The following is a 24744-nucleotide window of genomic DNA, read 5'->3' as shown; positions in this document are numbered from 1 at the left end:
AAAAGTATTATTTTACTAATTGGCGTACCTAGTATATGTTTTCAGAGGCTTCAGGAACCTGTTGTTTTTATTTCCTACCGGAAAAATTACACTGTAATGTGATAAAGGGCTCTTGAATACTAATTCCGAAGTACTTTATAATCAACGTTTCGCGGAATTCCAAGAAATTTAATTACACAATGGTAAGTCGAGGTATTCACATTTTGCTTTTTGTGAAACAAACAGTTACTGAAGAACGGACGCGGAATTAATTAATGTGGAATTATTCAAGGGCTGGGAGAGGAAAGTTGAACAATTTATATGCCTGTGTTCGATGTGGCCGCGCTCATTACAAGTTGGATTAGTGCGGCGGATGTACTTGTTAGTGAGCGTCGGCTCTTGTTCTAACATATTCTAATGTTCTGTTGGATTACGTAAATGTTTATCGTGGTACGAGCTAATGCGCAAGTACCTAAATTGCTTTGAATTTGATTCACAAAGAAGGTTTTTTTGTTAATATTATAAACGAAAAGAGTTTGTTTGTTTTTTTTTTTCAATTTTACCTAGTTTATTAAGAATGGCTATTAGTTTCATAAGCGTGTGCGCAGAACTTTGTTCCCACAGGATGGGTAACACCACAAGCAGAAGCTAGTTTTGAAATTAATCCCTTTCAAAATTCTGATTGCCCTTGACAGTTCGCATGGTTCGCATAGAAATAAATGGCCGAAACTCTCCTATGAATACGGTCTAAAATGGAGCTGCATTACTGCTGAAAGCACGCAGCAGCGCTGCAGTGAAGCCTCACTTCCGATATCCACTACCGGCCTGCATTGTGGTCGCGACAATTTACTACAGCACATATTGTTCGACGTATATTCAGTATTTTCGCCATGTGAAAAGTTTCCGGCTATATCTACTAATTTATTATTGTTCTGTACAGGACATTGTCGTGTGAAATATTTTTAAGTTTGCCGTAAAAGCCGTGTAAATATCAAGTGTGAGTATCGATATTTTTTCCTCTTCACTAAGTAGGTACTATGGCAACGGTTTGTTTTTATCTGCACTTTTTAGAACTGAGGGTTTCAGGTTCCAAAAATAGAAATTCAAACCGGTGGGTTTTTCATTTGTGATAAAATATGATTGGTTACCCCAAAACTTCGTTGTTATAATAATAATATGCGGCAAAAAAACATTTTTTTTCTTAAAATATTACGAAGGAACCCTTGCCGAGGAACGATTAATCTTGTCTAGTCGATACCAACTGTTTGTACAATACGGCAGTTAGAGCCTGACTCATTGCTAGCTCATCAATTGTTTCGACATTCAAGTCCAGGCAATAGATCAGGCTTCCTCCTAATGCCTCCAGCTCTAATTACAGATGCCGTAATGCTCTGCATCGCCAGGACTACGCTGACGGCATGTCCCGACCACGCTGACACACGACTAATTTACGATGTCATAACTTACTCGCCGACACTACGCGCTTGACGTTGTTTTGCAATTTGTTGGTTAAAAACGTACAGTTTTTTAGAAACGTTTTGTCAGTACATTGTCTGAGTAACGAGTTTAGTCTGGGTTTTGTGCGTTAAAATATAAGCTGTGCTGGATGATTTATATGTAACATCCAATGTACAAGCTATTTCTTTCCGTAGTATTTTATTTAAGTACCATTTTCTTGCATTGGGCTTGTTTACTTTAATCTATACTAATATTATAAAGCTGAAGAGTTTGTTTGTTTCTATGTTTGTTTGTTTGTTTGAACGCGCTAATCTCAGGAACTACTGGTACTTTTTATACCGGTACGGGAAGTAGTTCCCACGGGATGCGGGTGAAACCGCTGGCAGAAGCTAGTTACTTATAACTAAAATAAAAAAAATATAAACCATATCTAGCTATCTTACGTGTAAAGTCTCTTTGTTATAAAATTAAAACACATTAATAACGTTATGTTTTTTCAGTATTTGAGTACCCGCTAAGTGTTTAATATATAATGTTAATATTTAAAGCAAATTTTAATTAGGGAATTTTGGTAACATCTCCTGTTAATTACAAAGGGAGCGTTAAGCATATGTGTAAGTAATTAAGTAGCCGTGTAATGCGTGAAATTAACGCGGAAGTAATTAAATAATTACATACATGAGAAAGAAAATTAAAGGCATATATTTTGAAGGAAAATATTGGTATTTCCTTGTCAGTTTATAACATCGACCGTTTTGCTACAAAATGAATTATAATTATGACGAGTAAACATCAAAACATAATAGCGATCCAACAATAAAACCTAATCTTTGATGGATATAAAGTTACAAGTTCCCATATATCAGTAACCTTATTTAGATAAACTTCAAAAGCAACTTTACAGTGATTGTCACAAGGTTGAATATTGAATGAAACATCTAGCAATAAAACTTTCTTAAGATCAACGTTCTGATCTTGGAAAAAGAACTTTATGTATCTGAGACGGTCGCCGCTATCCTACTGGCCAGTAAATGTATGTCAGAGAACAATAAACGAATCGGGAAATAAATAATAAAAGCTGAAACAATAAACACGACCGCTACATTGGAAATTATATATTTTATTTATGTATTTACTCTGCTTTTGTTCCCTTTGAGATGCAGGGAATTAATAAAATTATGAATTTATTACGTATTTGTCACCAATTATGTTACCTACTCCATATTTAATACGATAAACGGACATTTACTTAATAATTTTAAATTAAATTGTATATTAAGTCGCCAATAATATGAACGTAAAAGTTTTAATATGTGTATTTTATTACTTATGAATTAATTACAAAACGGATTTCTACAAAACTTGTCAGCAATATGTTTAATTTAATATATCCAAATAATAAATAGGATATTTAAAAGTAATTCCCTCTGAACTCTGGTGGAAGCTGAAATACTTTATATGTATGCCTAGGTTAGAAAATGGTTTGTTTCGGATACTCAAACAGCAGTATCGCGCGCGGCCGAACAATAAATTGCTAAACTTAGTTGCAGCAGTGGCGCCCTCTTGAATAAATCTCACATATATTGTGTAAGCGTCCTCGACGTGCCACTTCAGAGCAATGAAAGTGAAACTCGCGTTTGATTATTGTGTGGCCGCCGGCCGACAACTGCAGAAATGAATATTAAGTATAAAGTTTTTAACGTCATTTTACGTACCTAACCACTAACCAGCTAGGTGGCTGCTTTACTTTGATAGTAACTATATCCTAGCGTTGAAGCAAACAGAACGAAAAAACTAACTGAGAAAACAAAGTACCTATAGCCATCCAATTTGTCAATTGTCTCGTAACGTAATTACTTCACAGATTCATTTATTCCTTCGCTTGCTAGTAACAAGGGTATTGTATTTTTGTGTTAAATGAACAATCTACATTGGTGTGCGAAAAATACGCCGTTACACGTGTAATAGTGCGTGCAGAGTCTTGTGTTCACACACACATGCAGACAGCACCCTAAGTCTATTAGTTTAGGATCCTCAACTAGCTCGGTAAATATGAACAATCTAATTACTAGAGGCACCGCGGTCATAATGAGATACAGCTCCGCAGAGGAAGATCAAAATAATAAAATCACAGCGAATCCACCGCTCGACCTACATTATAGCGAAATATGAAAAGAATTTTCTTGATTTTCAGACAGCTAATGAATTCTTATTTTTTATTTTTATGAGTAGTTTTCTTTTTTTTACAAGAATTTGAACTCTTCGAATTTGAACTCGGGTTTCATATATTGTTTATGCCGCAGGTAGGTATTCTGATTTGATCATGTCTCCCAACTGCCCATCTCTCCCCTACCTCCCCTATAGATAGACAGATTTTGACAAATCTGTCAAAATCTCGACTTTGATTTAGTTCAACTTGTCAACACGCTCGATAGTGAAGCGCTAGTGTAGTTTGACAATGTCAATCACGAAACTTTAAGGTAGAATTCCGTGGGTCGCGATTGTCGCAGCCGCGCGCGACAAAAGTCAACCTATGAAAATGTATGGCACCGCTGCCGAGGGCTGCGACAGTCGCGCGCGGACGACGAATTTCGTGAGCCGCTCGCGGCCGTACGCTTCTCAACATGGTCTAGCGCTTAATAACATCTATAGAATTTTAGTAAAACCAGAATTAAATTTTTGACAATGCCGCGAGCAGCTTACGAAATTCGTCGGCCGCGCGCGACTGTCACGGGCCTCGACAACGGTGCCATACATTTTCAAAGGTTGACTATTGTCGCGTCCACGGAATTCTACCTTTAGATCGAAGTCGAAGTGAGAGTGATGTCGAAGTGAGTTGTGATATTTTATAGAATCGACATGCTGGTTTAACCCTGTCCTGTGGAAACTACTTCTTTCAACTAGATAAAAAAATGAATGTATTTTATTTATAACTATCGAATTCCGTTGAAAGGGTAAGATAAGAAATATAAAACACATAGAAACTTTTATCTACTTTTACCTATCTGGTTTGTGAAGTAAGTATTTTTAGTTGCTACTTAAGTTATGTTTTAAGGAAAAGCAATTTATTCCTTAATCAAGGATAAGAAGCAGAACGATGACCTTTCGACCTACGTTCTAATCAGATTAATGGAAACAAATTCTTGAAGCTAATTTGAAAGTAGTATTAAGTAGAATCTGAGTTCTGTAATATGATTACCACATTGATTTACATGATAAAGAAAACGTGAAAAGATCAAAGATGCGAAAAATCTTACTACGAATATTTTCTTAATGAATAAAATTAACTAAATAATTAGCTTAAACGCGTAGCTTCACCCGCGTTCCGAGGGAATTTTCTCACATGTTCACTTCTGTGACAAGTGAACTATCTAACACTGATAATACATTTCAATTTCCTGAAATTATCACGCTAAAAATAAATAAACTTTTCAGCTTAATACTATTACTACATGTGGTCGAAGTAGTATGGCATTATTATGATACCGACTGCATAAATGGATCACAGACTGCAACAATATGACCACGCACGCTAATCGTTATCAAATGAGGAAAACCTCATTCATTTCCACTATTCAATCAGCTAATCGTATAATGTGGAGCTGTCCAGCTCAATTGCCGCCATAAATAAACCGTGTCTGTGGTTTCCATGACGAGGGTACATGTCATGGTCCACCCAATGTCGCGAGTAATTGAGTTATACGCGAGCAAAAACGACAAACTAGTTTAGTTCAGAATTTACGAATGTGCTCCCGATATGAGTGTTTGTGAATACGAATGAGTTTTTATGGTGTAACCACGGTTTGTGCTTTCATGTAAGTTTTAGGAAAAATATTGCGAACACAAGGTTGAATGTGCAAGAAATCAAGCAATTTTATTGTTGTGTTGAGCAATAAACGTGAGTCATTTATTTTTGAAAATAATCATTTTACCTATATACAGTCAGTCTACATTTAAGTTTTCTGCCACACGTTTGGGAGTCTTCAATGCAAAAGTACACTGCTCCACTATCGATTACTGTTATAAAGTAGACGAAACCAACTAAATAATGACCGTACGTGTACTTTAGCAAAATCGTTATCAATTATCTATACTAATCCGAGGTAATGCGGTGCCAACTGCCAAGCCATTCGTAAAATAACCAAAACAAAATTGGTTTCGGAAAAATAACTTCGCAAAATGATTCCTTAGAGCCAGCACTTAGCACGAATGATTTAGTTCTGTGGCGTCCATGTTTCACAGCGCTCTCCATTTGTTTCCATTCCAGACGGCAGCTGGTAAAGCGGCCATTTTTATTCAACCCACGATCTTTTACGTCATGTGTTTCTTTCCTTAGCATTACCTACCGGTTTTTGTTTAGGATATTTGTTTTTTAGGGTTACTGGTATTCTAGAGTATCTGTGTAGGTTATGGCTTGTCTCTTTTTCACTTGAGAAACGCAAGTTTTGTAACTGTAGGTACAGTTATCAACAAGAATTTAGGATGAAAGTATCTAGATGTTTTATGGTGTAGAAAATGTAACCAGATGTTTGTTTCAAAAAATAAATAAAGAACACGAAATAAAACACCAAAACACTTCATATTGGAACGGACATTTAGAAGTTCATAAACGTTTTCTAAACCAAGCTCAGATAATCTCACGTATCGTGTCTACGGCAGTATGTAAAACCTTCTCCCAAAGTGCAATGAGTAATCAGATTTTCAAAAGCCATTGAAATTCGCCAGATTGTTAGAAACATTTTTACCAATTTACGATTCCGAGCGCCGGATAAATATTCAGAGGATAAGGCACGAGCTCTCGCCACACTCAATGTTTGAGTAAAACGCTATTTGGCAGCGAGCAGTAAACATCACGATATACGACATACAGGCCTTTAATCAACCGATCTTGAGCCTTACTGCTTCAAATATAAAGTCCATTATATCATTTTAATTAATCAACCATCAGTTCCGAAACCGCACGAATGTTTCGGATGCAACCTTTTCCCGGATCTGACCCAAACCACATAACATTGAAGCTAGGAAAACTACATGTCATTCACAGAAATGTCCGTTATTTGACTTGCTTATTTATCGGTGAGATCTGAATGTGATGCGGCTCGATCTCATTTATATTGTGAAGTTTAATCAATGTAGCAAACTTTTGGTCACGTTCATTGACACACGCAAGTAGTTATCTGATCCAGAATATGAAGGTTTATTACATTTAAAAAATAGATTATTATCAATATCTTCCCATTTCTCTTTAATAGTAAAAAAAAATTAGATCTGGGGCCGTCGGTAGACCCATTTTTAAACAAAATTTGTCTTTACAGATCCACATAATAACCGTTTTAACTTTGAAACGACACCTAAAATTAATTTGAATTTTTCGTTGTTCCTCTAATGGCCGCTTACAGTAAACTTTTGTAAACAATGTTTGGAATTCTCAGCAAAGCTATCAGCAAGAATAAGTTTAATCTTGAGACGGTAGACCATTAGCAGTAATTGAAAATTATAGGAAAACTTCCAAATAACCATTATGTTATCAAAAGAACCGTTATCGCCCGAAACTGAAATCCCATGTAATGGGTTTCTGTAAGGATAATGACAACGTTTAGACCCGTTTTCAAAGTGGACCACTAAACAAGTTTACTCACGGCTAAATACACTTTAAATGCCATTCCATGTTTAACAATGGTTTCAAACTAAAAGAGACGGAATACTCTTAATTATATTCAAAGGGTGATTGAGTTCAATGAACGGAAATGAAGGTTTCCGTACCAAAGGCAAGTTGACCAATACTTGGACCACTACTGAAAGTAGTAAATAGTCAAATTGTATTTAGAATTTTATGATATCGTGAGCATCTAAATAATTTCACGACTTTTATTACATTTTTGTGCTAACAAATAATATTGTTGTGATTATGGAAAATCTCTATCCAATATCGCGGCCCTGATATAACTGCATCTTATTTCTATCGCTGAAGTAACGAACCGAACCTGGGAACAGATTGGATTTCCGTATTGCTCCGCAGTCAGCTCCCAGTTTCATTCACATTAATAATTTGCTTTGCTGAATGTCTACTCGACAGATGTACTTATTTTTTGTTATGGACGTTTGCGTTGTTGAAGTTCTGTAACTATTCAGAAATAAACTGGGTAAGTGAGGTGAGGTGTATTCAAAAGAGAAGATTTTTTACTGCTAAAGTTTGCTTGTTTCACAAACAACATTTCATTATCAAGAGCAAATATTTTAATAAAACATTACAGAAAGTAGCTTATACAAACATCACAATTGACATAATATATAACACAATACCTATGTATAGGCTTCTCTTTATCCGGGAGAGTGAAATTATTCGCTCAGAGGGCAGACGAAACTGTGGCCAACAGCTTGTTATAAATAATTGTTCATACTAGCTTTCGGTTTCATACAGACTTTGAGTATTAGAACATTCTCCAGACATTGTTTTGTTGTTCATACTAGCTTTCAGGTTCATACAGAAAAGTAGGTACTTTGTGTACTACTTAGAACATTCTCTAGACACTGTTTTGTTATAACATGAACAACAAAGATACTATGACTGTAGAATGAGACCTACCCACGTAGTTTTCAGTGAACTGGATAATAACAATGTCTTACGAATAATATTTAGCTAACCTTTATATTATTCCAAGTTTCATCAAGTTTCCATTTAGCGAAAGCCCTTTCATTTTAGGAATTTGTCTATGCCTACTGCCTGATAAATTAACTTTAGAAAATTCTAATTAAACTCAGTAATTAGGACAGCGGTCGTTTAAGTTCAGAATACTCAATTCAGATATTTAAATACTTTAAAGTCTGACTTGTTATAAATGTAAATGAAAGTTCTAGTTTTCTCTAGTTTATCTGTATTTTACCGACTCACTTTAAAACTACGTATACTAATTGAAGTTTTTTTAATAATTGAATTTAATTGCGATCGTTTTTTCAATCAAGCAATACCGCACAAAATCGACCAATGAATTAACATGCCAATTACAGCGCTTCTTTCTTTGTCATTCGATAATCGTTTGCGACTCGATCCCTGTTCTCATCTCGCGTAGTGCACTCGATATTACTGTTTTGACATTTAGATTATAGATCGCGAGGCGCGGTCTGTTTGTCTGTCGGTAACACTCGACACTACAGCTGTTTACTTATAATAGCGCGCTAATACACAAAACGATAAACCCCACCTTAAACTCCGGACTTTACTACAGACGTGTGCGTAGCACTCGTAGCACTCGTAGCATTTGGGATTGTTCACACCAAACGTATTGTCCGCCGCTGACTGTGAGTATACTCACTGTCTGCCCCAGTGTGAACGTCGACTCAATCTGCAGTACGCGTACTCACCAAGCCGACAATAAGCTATAGCGTACGATGCGCTTCATGTGTGAACAAAAGAATAAGCTCGTGTAGGTTCACACTAGATGCGTACGCTGAGCGGCTGACTATTCTACACATAAAAGAGCTCAGTATTTGAACCCCCAATCTTCATACATAACAGATGCTATGTCTTCCCAAGCGCATCTTCGTAAGTTTCTATCACTAAATTCTTCTGAATTCGCATTCCAAATACATTCTCTAGAATGTACTTCTGCAATAAACTTTTCGGTGTCGAACATCGCGAGGTGTCACGTGTCACGTCTGTCCTCATTGAAGTTTGTTTCTCGAGTGTATTGCGGCCGAGGCGCGCGGCGGTGCGGGCGCGGCGTAGCAGCGCTATTCGGCAACTGCGTCCGCGTAGCCAATCCGCGTCCGCCGTGCATAGTCGCGTAGTTAAATAATCGGCCACTGAGAGTCAGCGACAACAGACGACGTAATAGCGTATAGTCGGTTCGGTGTGAACGACAATTTCAATATATATGGAAAAGCAATAAACTGCGTAACGCGCGCTCACAGTCAGCGGCCGACAATACGTTTGGTCTGAACGATGCCTTTCGTAGCAATATGTGGCGTAGCGCGTAATATTGTAGCACGATGTAACTTAGCTACGCGCACATTTGAATATCTATCCGACTGAATACAAATCGATTATATTATGTATGTCACAAAAATATAGCACTCCAAGGAATTGCTGAAAGTACCCTCCGAACAAAAGTAATTTAATGCTTACGTGGTATGTTACGCATAACAGGTTCAGAAAAAATAATTAGCTATAGTGTTACAATTTATATTTTTATTGAAGGCATCTGTTTATAACTTGTGCTTGGAAACCTAAATTTCTAGTTAATGGATCAAAGACAAGCATAATTTGCATATTATTATACATTCTGGGGTCTGATATGATTATGGTGTATAAACGTGCTGCGGGATTCCGGTATTAATATTCTGAAAGCTGCTTAAGTTCTCCAACATAATGCGCAGTTAGTAACTCTGTTGTGTAGTAACACGTTTAAGTCTTCTGTTTCTGTAAGTTTCTGTCTTACCGGTTCTCAGCAAGGTATTTGAAAAGTTGATGCTTGAACAGATGTTGCGCCATTTCAATAAAAACTCCATCTTTCAAAAAGAACAATACGGTTTCACTAAAGGTCGCTGTACAACCGATGCTGGTGTAACTTTGATCAAGCACATCTTTAAGGCTTGGGAGGAAGCTGAAGACTCTATTGGAATCTTCTGCGATCTCTCAAAAGCGTTTGACTGTGTAAATCACGAAACGCTTTTGCGAAAGCTAGAGCATTACGGAATAAGAGATACTTCTCTCCAGCTGTTAAAATCATATCTAAATGGTCGGCAACTTAAAGTTCAAGTAAACGGCGTAAATTCACGAGGTTCAGTGATGGCAATGGGCGTACCACAAGGTTCTATATTAGGTCCGTTCCTCTGTTTAGTTTACATAAATGATTTGCCCTACTTATTTGATAATCAACCTAAAATGGTGTTGTTTGCCGATGACACTTCTCTTATTTTTAATATTGATCGACGTAGACGTACCTTAGACGACGTAAACAATTCCATTCTCCAGGTTCAAAATTGGTTCAACGCAAATAACTTGGCTCTTAATGAAAAAAAAACAAAATGCATTCGATTTTCATTGCCAAATGTAAAAAGTAGTGAATGTGACATTATACTTAATAGTGAAAAACTAGAATTTATAAATCAAACAGTTTTCCTGGGAATCACTCTTGACAAAAAACTACAGTGGGGACTCCACATTACATCTCTTGCGGGTCGTCTTAGCTCGGCCGCCTATGCTATCAGAAAGATGAGGCAGCTAGCGGACGTAGAAACAGCTAGACTGGTATATTTTAGTTACTTCCACAGCATCATGTCGTACGGCATTCTGCTGTGGGGACGAGCTGCTGACATTGAATGCATATTTATCTTGCAAAAGCGAGCTGTCAGAGCTATGTACAACTTACGTAGTCGTCAATCTCTTAGGGAACTGTTTAAAAAAATTAATTTCATGGGATATTGTGTCAAATGTTATAATAAAATACCAGACAACATTCTGGAACTAAATGACATGCGGTTTAAAACTCATATAAAAGCCACACTTTGTAAGCAAGCATATTATAAATTAGAAGATTACATTCAAGATAAAAATGCTTGGAAACATGCTGGTCCTGCTCCATAGGACATACTGACAATATCTAATTAATTAACAAATTAAAATTACACCAGCAAATAAAATTGTATTCATCTTTTGATTATTTGTTTGTAACTTTGTACCAAAATATAAACCAATTTGTAAATGTGAACACCATGTAGCATTTTAATTGTCACTTTATCCTCATTTGTCTTTGCGATTCTACATGATCTTCGCATGCTTTTACTGTATGTATCAATACATACAAATTGTAATACTATAATATTATTTTTAAAAAGAGTAACCATGGAGTTTCTTGCCCGTTCTTCTCCATAGGAAGCTACTTTTGGAATGGGCAACTAGAATCAAACTTAGTTATAATTTTGACGTTCATAAGTGCTTGTAAAGGCCTAAATGAAATAAATGATTTTACTTTGACTTTGACTTTGACTTTGGCCCTCGTGCAGTAAATAGGCAGCAAGGTCAGGTTTAAAATCTGCAAACCAAAAAGTTATTTTTTTCATAAATAGATACCTGCCTTATTTCAATAGTCTTGCTTTAATTTACAAGAAAATAAATGGCAGGCTGTATTGGCTACAAGATAATTTATCTATTCATACTAATTAACAACATGGATGGTGAATAGACATAAGAAAACAAAAATAGGCGATGTGAGTGGATATTAGCTAGAGCCAATATCTGATTAGAGCTTTGAACACTCGCCAAGTTACTACAACCATATCTACAAAGCTAAAGACATTCAAAGCCCGAACTCATTCGTATGACGGACCACGGACGGACCAGACAAACATATTTCACTTTGAAATATGTCCGCAACGTTTGAATGTCCAATCAAGTGCAGTCGCTCTACTGAGCGATTGGCGGACACCTTAGATCATTAGACTTACCGGACTGTCCATGAGCACAAATCTGTGTACCAAAAGGTCTGCCAATTTACAAGTGGGATGCCGGACAATATATCAAATAGTTCTAACACAGGCATTATCTGCTTAAAAGGAGGCGCCATTACAAACAAACTGTATCATTTTATGGTTATGTTTTTTTTTTTTAATAGTAAAACTCATATTCATTTTTTTTATTACTCCGTTATGCACATACACGACAAAATTGACAAACACATGCATGAACTTGAAGCATGAATTTGACGCACATACGAGTATGACCTTTGGAGTCGTAGGTACTTTGATAGCATCTCCGGTTGTCTAAATGCTCTAGGCAGACACACATCAACGGATGCTGTTTGTCAACCATCTATCCTGTGTGACGTCACAGTTGCAGATATGTCATATCTTTGATTGCTGCATTGAGGCTGTTCGTCAGAGAATAATTTGGTTTTTAGTCGAAAAAGCGTCGGTTCAGACAGAAATAATGCCAATTTGTAACCGAACGAGTGTACTCGTATCTAGCGGTAAAAGAAGGATTTATTGCTGGCACGATAAAGAATACAGATAAACTTTACGAGCTTACTCACTTGTGTGTTTGCCTTCAGTATACTCACTTAAATAAGCACAAATACCACATGACAAAGATAAGTTGGTTTATCATACATGAAAAATCGTAAGCTCATATTGCTCATCCAATATAACACTTACTGAGCCAACCTATATTAAATTAGCCAATCAATCAACACAAAACAAGTACGGTTAGAAAAACAATAAACAAGAGAAAACCCTTACAGAATTAAACCAACCGGAGCCCCCTTACGATATTACCTTACTTTCTTCTTTGACAATATGCAAGTTTATGCGTGTGTTGTAATATCACTTTTTGTTGAGTTGCTACCCACCGTGTAAATAGAACCTTTTCACGTAGAGACTTAACCTCGCAGTGGTTCCTGTTAGTGACATGCTCTAAGCGAAACCAGGTCAGATAATTTTGCCACCAAATTGATTGGTATCAAATAAACAAAGAATATATTTATTTATTTACCTACGTGAGAGCGTCGGAAATGTGATGAACGAAGTATAAGTAATTACCTTGATAAGAAGAAGGTAGAATCGTAATAAATGAAGCGAATGATGTTTGCTTTATGTATTTCTAATAATGAATTATTGTTTTTATTGAAGGAAAATATAGAAAGAAAAATAAAAGGACAACGTTTTAGGAACTGCGATATACTATTAATTCTTGCACTAAAATTATAATCAGTTTATTTCTGTCTTCCTACATAATCAGTTATGTAAACTTGCATAGAAGATTACCATTAAAAGTTTTAAGGAACTTTATAATCTTATCATTGTAATCTCATTGAAGCTCGGAAGCGTTATGGTTTCGGGCACAGATAAGCCGATTTTGAGTTGGAATTTTCCAAACAAAGGTTTTGCTCTACTTGTGCTACTGTTATGGTATGATTTATCAAGCTGACCACAACAAGACCGCAGACTATTTGTACTTCCTTCCCCTTCTGTTAAATGGAGCTGATTACCGCGGATTATTAAGATAAATACAACGTTTGAGGTCATAAAGACTTGTGACCTTTATTCCAGTTTGTGAGTAGGATTAGATAAGCAACATGAAGTTTTTACTGGTTTAGGGTTTGTTCTTCACACTTCAATATTTATTTGTTTTAATAGTAAAGCAAATATTATATCTGCTAGATTCACTAATTTCAATGTCGGTCAGATGTTTCAATTTTGCAAAATGAACCCATAATACCTACAACATATTTTTATTCGGGTTTAAGTTGAGTAGTTTAAAATGAAAACAGGTAATAAAAGACTATCAACTTTGCAATATAAATGCTTATGAATGTATATAATGTATGTATAGCTGTGAAAATGGTTCACTGCAAGAACTTGTGAATATTGTAGCACACTCGTTTATAAAACTCATCCCCAAAATAAGTGACTTTTATTGCACTCAAATAAAATGCGAAAATTTCAACACCAACTTCTGCAATTTAAATGTAAATTTAAGCCCGTGGGAAATATCACTTAAATTGTGTGCAATGATAAAAATAATGGGTTATGGCCGTTATGACAATTATGAAGACTCATAATTTTATGACCATTTGCATTTATTCCAATTAACCTACTTTTCATTAAGAATTATATTCTTAACGTTGAAAAGAAAGGAATTAGAGTAAGTTCAACTTAAACTGGGCGATGTAACTCTGAACTTATATAAGTAGGAAAGACTAGCAAATAGGACTCATTGTAAATCACACATGTTATCTTATTACCTCATACGTAAATCCCACTATCAAGCACAAGGCAACCAAGGCAATTCAACCTCTGATGCAGCTCAGCGCTTATTGTTATAGCCTGCAGTTCTCACTCGCTGCAGGCGAATGCAGATTATACTGCAATCCGTTTGCATACAGCTTAGTAATTAACATGATTACTTTATTGTATGTATTTTTGATGGATATTCCTATGTACCTGACCTCAACATATAGTTGAAAAAAGGCTAGGCAGATGCTGATATTAATGAGAAAGAATATATATTTTTTTCCTTTTACAAACTTGCGTTGTGCATTATTCCCGTGATGTTCCAGTCTCATTATTTCACCGACAATGCTTACAAGTGCAAAAGAGAAAAAATATAATTTTACCCGTCTGGAAAGTTGCCAAATCCAATATCGTATAAAATATAGTTCGTAGTTCCAGTTCCCCTTGTAAACGTCACTGGGAAACGGCTGATCTTAAAAAAATGTCGCGACAAATGACAGACGTTTTTGAAATACTCCTCTTCATTTCATTCGAATTTCTTTATTTAATTCTTGTAAGCTCATAAGAATTTAGCTGATCCCATTAAAGTTATCGGATAATATTTATGGACGTAAAAGTTCGTAATTCAGAAGCTCGCCTCTATTTTTTTTCTAATCTACTCAGCTGATACGCTAAATCTTGTTACCTACTGAACTAAATCGTAGCAGTAGATTATAAGTCCACTTGTTTCCAGGTGCAGAGTCCAGTGCTGGTGGTGGAGCTGAACCTGAACCGAGTGGAGGGCACGCAGCTGCGGGCGCTGGGCCTGCTGGCGGTGTACGGGTTCAACGTGACGTACGAGGTGCGCGCGCCGACGCGCCCGCCCGGACCCACGTCATGCAGCGCCATCGAGTGCAGGCTGCTCGGACACTGCTACGCGCGACAAGATTACCAGTAAGATTTTTTTTTAATCTATCTATGCTAATCTTTATTCTTCTCAACTTACCTGTATTATAATAAATGGGAAATTAGTTTTTGTTTCTTTGTTTAAAGAATTACTGAGCCGATTTGAAAAAGTGTACCTTTATATGAGGCATTTTAATTAAACAATACATTATTCAAAACATACTTTTGCTAATGACGCAGTTTTCACAGTAATGTAACTCAGAAAAAATATGTGTGTTAATACGCATATTTTTACTAGAAATTCTGTTCACGAAGCCGATAGGGCGTGTAATTTATGCGAGCAAAAACAAAACGCATTTTATATAGTCGATGATTCGCTTGATACACTCGCTGGCAAAATACAGTGAACGTCATTAATGTTTTACGAACACTTGATATTTACGGGCAAACATGTCCGCGGGGGATTTCCCACAAAAAATATTCCTGTTTACGAGATTATGCACGAGTTCATCCGCGTTGAATAGTAGCTTACGGCTGAGTTACGCTAAGTTTCTATGTATACGATAAAGTTTTGCCGCGGATCTTTTTCTGATACCCGATGTCTCTGTGTGTCCAAATTTTATCTGATTCAATTGAGCCGCTTTCAAAGTGACAGCAAAATAAACAAACAAACAAATAAACTTCCGTAATATTATTTGTGTCTCGCAGGGAGTTCTTCTGCTCGTGCTTCGAGGGCTACTCGGGCGCGGACTGCGGCGTGGGCCCGCGCTGCCCCAGCACCAACTTGTGCAAGAACGGCGGCACCTGCAGGTAAGGAGTTATTTAACTTGTGTGATATATTATTTCTGTTTAGTTATTTATTGCATATAGGATTTATCCATCGTTTTCTGACAGTAGTTTTTTACTTCGAAGTGGCTTCTTGGGAAATAAATTATATTTTTGGCTGTGATGCACAAAAAAGTTTCTTCTGGTGTCCCGGCCAAGTAAACAGCTGGAAATTGCGAGCGAACATTTAAAAAACAATCCGCGAAATTGCAACCTTTGTGCTTGAACACTCACTATATTAGCAGTAAACAAAAAAAAATAGTGAAATCTCGCCATAATGTTACTTACCTACTAACAAGTAAATACAAATATAAGTAGTATAATATTCATACCTAAGAGAATTTCTAACATCTTATCATATGAAAAATATCTATAGGTATATAGTCCTGGTTTTTATTCGCAGAGACGAAGTCCCATCTGCATGTAAGGGTCCCATTTAGCGTTTGAAACAATTCCCCTTTTTGCTTTCCTTCCTGTATTCCTCCTGTATCCTGTATTTCGTTGGATGTTTGTCTTATAGCAAAAACGGGTGAAGACAAAAGAACATCGCCATAGCCTAAAGTTAACGTTGTTTTGTTATATAATGAGATCTTTCAGGGGCATGCGACTGTTTTAGAAGCAGCTCTTGTCATTTGTTCTGTTCTAAATAAATAGCAGTATAAGACACGAAAAAACATTGGTACTCAATTTCAATCTTCATCTAATTAAACTCTGTAAAAAAGACTACGTAGATGATGACGAGTTGAGATAATAACTTAACATAATTTATCAACTTTAAGCATATGTATATTTTAGAGTAATTTTCTCTGCCTGGCGTTTTCCCAACTATGTTGGTATCGGCTTCTAGACTGGGTGCAGCTTGGTACCAGTGCCTATACAGAGCGATTGCCTATCTGAACTTCTTTTTTAAACTAAATATTTCTCAAAAAAACGTCAATAATAACAGAAGTGTATTGCCTACAGACAGATGGGTCCAGCCGCAGTGAGCTGTATCTGCGCGCCGGGGTACACGGGCGATCTGTGCGAGGCGCAACTAGCGCCACCTGGTGAGATGTTCTTTGTTATCACAATTATCATTACTTACATTACCATTCCTAGCTATTAGAGCCCCTAAACTCACTGCAGACTTGGTTGAAGTTTATTTTGAAAGTAATCATGAATCCAGTCAAGCTTATTCATCGAGCAGATACTAATTGATTGTTGTAAATACCGATTCATGGGCCCGATCAAATTATCGGCCGATAAATAATTTGTATAGTGTGCTCTCTCCACTACAACGGCTTCAAGTTTATATTTTACCAACCCCTAATTCTCGCAATAAAAACAATGGTTGCATGATTTTTGAGATTACCGTATATTCGTATGTTTCTAGTTACCTATAGAATATGTTGATAATATGACTAATGTTTTACTAATAACTAGTAAATACCTAATGTTAAGTAGTAGTCATTGAAAATAATTATGTTGGTCTAGAATGCGGCATAGAAGAATGTGCAGAGGTTTGCAAAGATGGCACTGCATGTGACTGCAACCCAAAAGATACGGACTTTGGTAAGTACATACATTTTTACATATTTCATATAAGTACATTTATTTTGTTGTTTGTCTTGTATTGTTTGCGATGAAAAAGTGACGTTAATAATTTAATCACGTTTTTACACAGCTTCAGCTAAATTCGAAACTGGACTGCAGGTAGTGGGCCAAGTTGAAAACATATCACAAGAAATTGTTAAAGAGGTATTTCAGACTTTAATGTAACTGGAGAATTTTTCGTGTATAAGAAACAATTTTTTAATATGTTTTATACTTTCAGTTAACAACGTATCTAAAAGCATCCAATATAACGCTGGAGGATGAAATAGAAATTCTTAATATTAGGTAAGAGCTACTTTACTATTTCATTTTTGTCCTAACTGTGCTAGAGAGACGCTAAGTACTTAAAAGACTGATATAATTGATAATGGGCCTTCAGAGAGCTTGAAGATGTCATACCTATCTTGTCTCGAATCCACTTGTACAAACACGACTGTAAATTGCCGATATTGAGACATTTACCTTTCAATTTCTATTGCTGCGTATTGTGTATTGGTATGTATAGTGCCATATAGGTAACTCTATCACAGTTCAGAGGCGGCGGGTGGGGCGCGCACGGCCCGGGTGCGTGTGTGGGGCGCACGGCGCGAGGCGGGGGCCCTGCGTGCGGCCCTGGCGCGCCTCGCCGCCTCGCGCAGCCGTGCGCACGCGCTGCGCATCCTGCCCACTGCACACCACGTGGAAATGCAACCCGCGCTTAGCTTGCACGTGAGTTTACGACTATAGAACGAATATGTATTTTTTAGACATGGTCTAACATATTCAGCCTTAAAAACATCAGAGAAGCGGGAAATATTGCTTAGAATGCTTAGGTATAATTAGATGAGACACGAATAAATTAGCCCATTGAACAATAAACGGTTTTCTCCTCTCAATTTTGTTATGAAGGCAGCAAGAGCAGAAAAGTTATGTTTGTCCAACACACTTATGCATGTACACTATATATACACAATGTTGTTAGTAAAATGACTTATGTATGACGGACAGTTAGTTTGAACACAATCAACATTTTTACTTCGTTACGGCAAATCCCCCTCTATCGTTCATTTAATTACATGAAACAACGCAGCGTTTATCGCGATCTGGCGCGGGTCCAGCACACACGCCGCCAGGTAGCACTCGTTAACCTGGCTCAACACTCTGCGTATTACGCGCATTGTTAGAGACCTAATGCCATTGTAGACTGCAATATAATAAATCCTATGTGACATTACACTCTTCAATATTGTGTTTTGGTAAACGTGCACTGAACCTATTCCTCGTAGTGTTTTCTTAATTGAACTGTTTAATAGTTCGGCGTAAGGGACTAACTAGAAACTGAGGAAAAGAGCAAGCCTGTACATTGTACTTTAATAACTTGCAGACTTTGGTAGTGAACCAGCGACCAGAACTATGGGAAGGCTCAGAGTTCATACTGACATGTATGGCGTACGGATCTCCCAACATTGCCTTCACGTGGTACAAAGACGGTGTCAAGATCAATTTTAATGGCACAACGAGGTAAGTAGAAATTTCGGTTTACTTAAGTTTTTCGTCTACAAATTCTGAAATATAAAACTGTATGTATCTCTCTGAATTTTACCTCGTCGGAATGTAAAATGTTTCATGTATTTTTTTTAAACGTACAACGCAAGCAGAAATTCTGCACGAATACTAACAGTCTGGAGCCTCGACGAGTTAACGAGCTTCTGTAGTAAAGGCACCTAACAGGCACCCGTCCAATTAACAGAGGGCTGTTATTTAACCGCAACGATTAATCGAAAAGTTTCAAACGCTCTCGCTTTCTGCTGGAGTTATTTTAAACTGTTTAAAGAAGTGAATTGCTGTTTGGAAGTTAAGGCCAGATAAAACGTAGGTGAATAAAAAAATATAAATTTAAGATCTATAGTATAAGAAATTTTTCAGAGATATTTGGACGCGCACAGTTTCAGAAGATGCACTAGGTCGTCGCATGTCTGTGTTGGGCGTATCAGAAGCAAAACGACTTGACGGTGGCAAGTGGTCCTGTGCAGCAGACGACGCTGGCAGGAGACGCTGTAGAGCGTTGAGACTGACGGTGTTGAGACCGCCTGATATACGACTTGTACCTTCTACGATAACTGTCCATAAAGTGAGTTAGATTAGCTTCTTGGAAGTTGGTTCTTTAAAAAAATATATAACAAAGAGATTTAACCAATTTGAATTTCCATAGGGTGATAATGTGAGTATCACGTGTCTGGCGGGAGCTGGCCGGGTACACGGCGTGCTCGGGTTCAGTTGGGCGAGGGAGAGGACGCTACTGCCGATGGTACCTGGGAAAGAGGTCTGGGAGGATCTGTACCCTGCGGGAAGCGTTCTCAAACTTTACAATGTGCAAGTACGTCCTCTTATTAAGAAACAAATGTGAACTTCTTGTGACTACTCGCCATTCTCCCAAAATATGTAAAAGTTTAGTTTTTAAATCACAGTTTACTGTTTGCATAGAAATCCAGCGAGTTTCGATGTCAAGTATCATCAGTGGCCGGCACCAACGCTAAAGGTGTGACCATGTGGGCCCTAGGAGCTGATGACGTAGCGTGTGAGAGTGACGCCTCCCACGGTCTACGCTGGCCGAAGACTGCTCCTGGTGCACATGCGACTGCCTCCTGTCCGCCGGGCCATAGCGGGGAGACTACCAGGTATACTATGATATCTATCAACTCGGATAGCCATTGGTTTGGCATTGGAAGATACGTTTTTGGAATTATGTACTTGTATTTATTTGATGTTGTTATAAATTTCACTTAGGTTTTGTGAACCAAAGACGGGTCAGCAAGGTGTTAAGTGGATGCTGCCAGACTTCTCCGGCTGTGTTGCTGAATCGCTGAGGGATATTTATGAACAGTTTACCCTGATATCATTGGGGTACTCCTGGGGAGCGGTATCGCACGTGTCGCGGCAGTATGGCTCCGTGCTGCGGTCTCTACCCACACACCCGGGTGAGGGCCAGCCTCCCCTCACACATGCATCTCACATGCTGCAGTACCTCCTGTCGACTGCAGCTCAACCTGCCGACCGGTACCACAGCGCCGAACATCTGCTCAACATCTACGACACCTTGCTCAAACACCCCGATGCTTTTTTGGATGAAGAGGTTTGTTTTTCTTTGACTTGGTTAGAAATGTAAGATTCAGGATTTAAGAAGAGAAGGAAATTTCACTGCAATGAATATTTTTTTAGAAAATCTTCGATCTCCAAAAAGCTGTGGTAGATACAGCTGGCATGAGAAGTGACTTAGACAAGCGCTACCAAGAGTTCACAGTCAAAACTAAATCCGTACATGACGACAACGCGGCACACTTTGAGCTGCAGCCAGCTCCAGTTAGAAGTGAGGAGTGGGTCGTGACGTCAGCAGGAGTTGAGCTGGCGGCAGCCTCTGGAAACGCTTCCGTAGTGACCGTGCTTTACCATAACCTAGGAGCAAGGTTACCGTCCTTGAGAAGATACGTAGAGTACAAGTAAGGGTTTCATTCATCCAGTTATTGTTTGATTTTATTTTTATTATGTTTATATTTTTTTTAATTTTATACATTTTTTATTTTCTTCCATCTCGGTGGTTGTAGCAGCACCTCTTCCAGGTCTGGCCGAGCGACAGAGTACACGGTAGCATCGCAACAAGTGCAAGTATCAGTGAGTGGCGCGGGAGTCGACGCTTCGCTTCCTCATACTGTGACACTGCTGTTCGCGCATTCCAAAAACTACAGTGCTATTGGTGAGCAAAACCATAATCCCATTCAAATAGTACAAGAGGGGTTCTTCAACGTAGGTGATAGCCGTAATATGTCTGTTCCCTGTTAGCGTCTCAGCTAGCATGCGGCGTTCGGTCGCGATCGTCACCACGCGTGTGGAGCATGCAGGCGTGCGAGGTGCGCGTGCCTGAACACACGCACGTCGCGTGCCGCTGCCGGGGCCTCGCCACCATCGCACTCTTCACTGTCGACAGGGAGACACTCGTGAGTACGGAGCCTAAACACCATCCATTGGATTCAAAACGAGTCATTCAATGACCACATAATAATGCTTCCTCAGACAGACTCAGAAAAAGATCTTCGAGGAATAGTGAAAGTCACAGTGAGCCTGGGAGGTGCAATGTGTCTTGTTGCGGCATTACTGCAGCTCCTCAGTCTGGTGGCTGGTAGCAAGGCCAGGCTGCCCATACTGCTCAAAGCCGCTACTGCTGCCACTCATTCCGCAGCTGTGTTGGCTCTCCTGGAGTGCGACACGCGGCAGGTATATGAGCGATAACATGCTAATTTGAATAGTAATTAGATGGTGTGCGATAAAAACTCAGACTATTTACTTGTCATTAGTCGGCGTGTCCCGGGCCGCTGGGATGGGTATGCGCAGCGTGCTGGTGTGCGGGCTGTGCAGCGCTGTGTGCGCAGCCACTGCTCCTGCATGCTGAACTGGCTGCCTCGGCTACACGCGCGCCCTCTGTCGGCCTGCTGGCGGGTACGTAGAGGCATATACATACTTTGGACAACACTGCCAAGCGTGTTGTTATACTCACGTGATCTGATTGCAGGCGTGTGCACGCTGTGCTGGCTGACAGCGCGACTGTGGGGCGGTGCACCACTGCAGCTCGGCGCAGCTGCTAACGCCGTGTGTGGCGCGGGCGCCGCACTACTGGCCGCGCTCACCCTTTGCCTTGCTCTCTGTGCTGCCAGGACGTTACTCCTCCCACAACGAGTGGCACGAGTCACCGGAGGGAGACACCTCGCTTAGTTGTAAGTATTTATACAGTCCCTAGATATAGACGTCACATTATCACTTTTATTTCTTTTACCGTAATCTGCTGTTTTATAGTGTACATAAAGCAAGGACGTGAGGTGGAGTGCTCTTCATCCCACGTGTCACCAGCTAACACATACTGGCGAGCGCCTCCGCTGGAGGCTGCCAGCACAATGCACAGGTTAGGTACTATGCGACTTCATTATACTACTGGAATTAGTTTTTAATGAACATGGACTAGGTTTGATGAATACGTTCACCCGCAGGCGCGAGTCAAGCGGCGCGTGCGTGGCGGACATAGTGCGCTGCGTGGAGTACAAGCAGGCGCTGCTGTCGCCGCGTGCCGTGGACTCGCGCGCGCTCTGCGATCTCATACCCACCGGTAGGTACTCTTGTGTTCTTGTATGTTGATGGTTTTGTAGAGGCAGTATAGTATGACACTACATTGTTAGTGTATAAATAGTACAAATGATAGTTTTCTGTGTAGGGTGACTGAAAGAATGACAGTGATTAGATGTAGCTTCTTCTCAGCAGAAGAAAATCTGATGATATATTGAATGATATTGATATTTACTTTTATCAGGTGGTGCAAGTGTGTGTGCACCCACACAGTCGCACGTGTCACACGTTTGTGTGGAACTGCGCGTACTGCCCGCGTCACCGCCAGTGCCGCGTGCGCAGCCATACAGCGACAGTAGTGACACGCCGAAGGTAATCATCACATCTATTAAGGAACAATATTCCTGTTCGAATTGTGTTTGTCCATCTACAGCACTGTGTACATCTCCAGGAAAGCTGCACAATGTGCTCACAGTCGAGTCCTGATGTGTCGGTACCAGCACCAGCACCAGCTCGACCAATCAAGAGCTGCCTCAAGAAGCGCTCCTCGCAGCTGTCATGGAGCAGCTCGCTGCCGTCCATCCACCGGGAATGTGACGACGACAACCAATCACACACACAGCTAGTCAACACACACTCCCCTACGACTACCCACACATACACACCCACAGACAAAGTGCTCAACAAGATATCACACGACCTGGACTTCTTGTTGAACAGGACGCCGAGCCGCGCCGCCGACGCGTGCGCACAACGCATAGAGGAGGCGCCCACTTAGTAGTGCGCGCGCGCATAGCTGTAAGGTAACTTGTACGTACTTGTGGGAACAGGGAGTAAATGTACATATTGTATTAGTAGTACAGACTGTATAGATAAATTAATTATAGAAGTAAGATGTTTTTTAATATTTTGAAATTATATCGTAAATAAAAATGTAAATACGGATGTGTTTGTTCGTTGAATATATTCGCTGAAATGGCTGAATGGTGATAGAAAAGACCCCAGAGAACTTTCGGTAGATAGCAAATAAAATCCTTAAGCGTATACTCGAGTGAAACACCGGAAAGCAGCTAGTTGCTGCATAAATAAAACGGTACCTACCTAATATTTGCAGTGTACCTAGTGTTAAACATTTCTGAACAAGTTCATTGTAAAATATTAGTTAAATTGAATCAAATTAACTTTTGTTACAAATAAATGATCAAAATATCGTGACAAACGTGTGATATAATTTTGGAGCGAATGATATGTAATACGTTAATGTAAATAGTTAGATAATACTTAATGTTGTTTTGAGAAAAGACTAAAAATGTTGTTTCAGTATGATGAGTCCAAAGGTGTACGCACATTTATCCGAGCCGAACGCGCTGTACAAATCGAAGTCAATGATAAGTCTCGAACGAAAATAATCAGCCGCGAACAAATATGCATTTCTAATTCCTTTACTTCAGTTATTAGCATTGTCAGACACAACGAATTTTATTTTGTCATTGCGATTGGAAGCGGGCAAGAGAGCAAGGATTTATATATCAATCAATCAATCATTTATTTATTTCTCATCATCAAGTACAAGAATATGGTAGTACACGTTTCATCGGTTATAGAGACTGGTGTCTGTGGTAGATTGATCCTGTATTACAGAACACCAGGCTTACCCTCCGCCGGAACAAAAATCTTAAACTATTGAGATCAGTTAATGAGAAAATAATTAAAATTAAACTGGGATTACATCATAATAAAATAAAAAAGTACTAAAATTTTTATTATTTTATTATGATGTAATCCCAGTTTAATTTTTAATGATGATTCCCAGTAATCCCAGTTTAATATGATTCCATGCAAAGAAATTTGGCTGGAATAAATGCGCGTACACCTTTATACTGCTACAACTAGAAATATTTAATTTGTTCGTAACTAGAGTACCTAACACGAAACATTACAGTAATATTAATATGTTATTGATAAATGTTATAAATTATATGGCGCCACATTTCGTAAAGACAAAGACCAAATTATTTACCAATTTCGCTGAACTGACAGTATTATGTTTTTTGTAATTATTTGAGTAGCGATGATGATGAAATGATTAATTTAAGTTTTAATATATTTTTGTATATTTGAAATGTTTTGTTTTATTTGTGTAATAAAATCTCTTGAATTACCCATGTCTTTGTATTAGATGGTATC

At 38.6% G+C, this 24744-nt stretch overlaps 1 pseudogene; it reads left to right on the top strand.

The window, feature by feature from the left end:
• The window catches only part of LOC124640101, a 117840-nt pseudogene extending 93538 nt beyond the window's left edge, over positions 1 to 24302 (top strand).
• Positions 24303 to 24744: the final 442 nt, after the last annotated feature.

Source organism: Helicoverpa zea, chromosome 20 (genome assembly GCF_022581195.2).
Source record: "Helicoverpa zea isolate HzStark_Cry1AcR chromosome 20, ilHelZeax1.1, whole genome shotgun sequence".
Lineage (NCBI taxonomy): Eukaryota > Metazoa > Arthropoda > Insecta > Lepidoptera > Noctuidae > Helicoverpa > Helicoverpa zea.
This window is presented reverse-complemented; position numbering and strand designations above follow the sequence as displayed.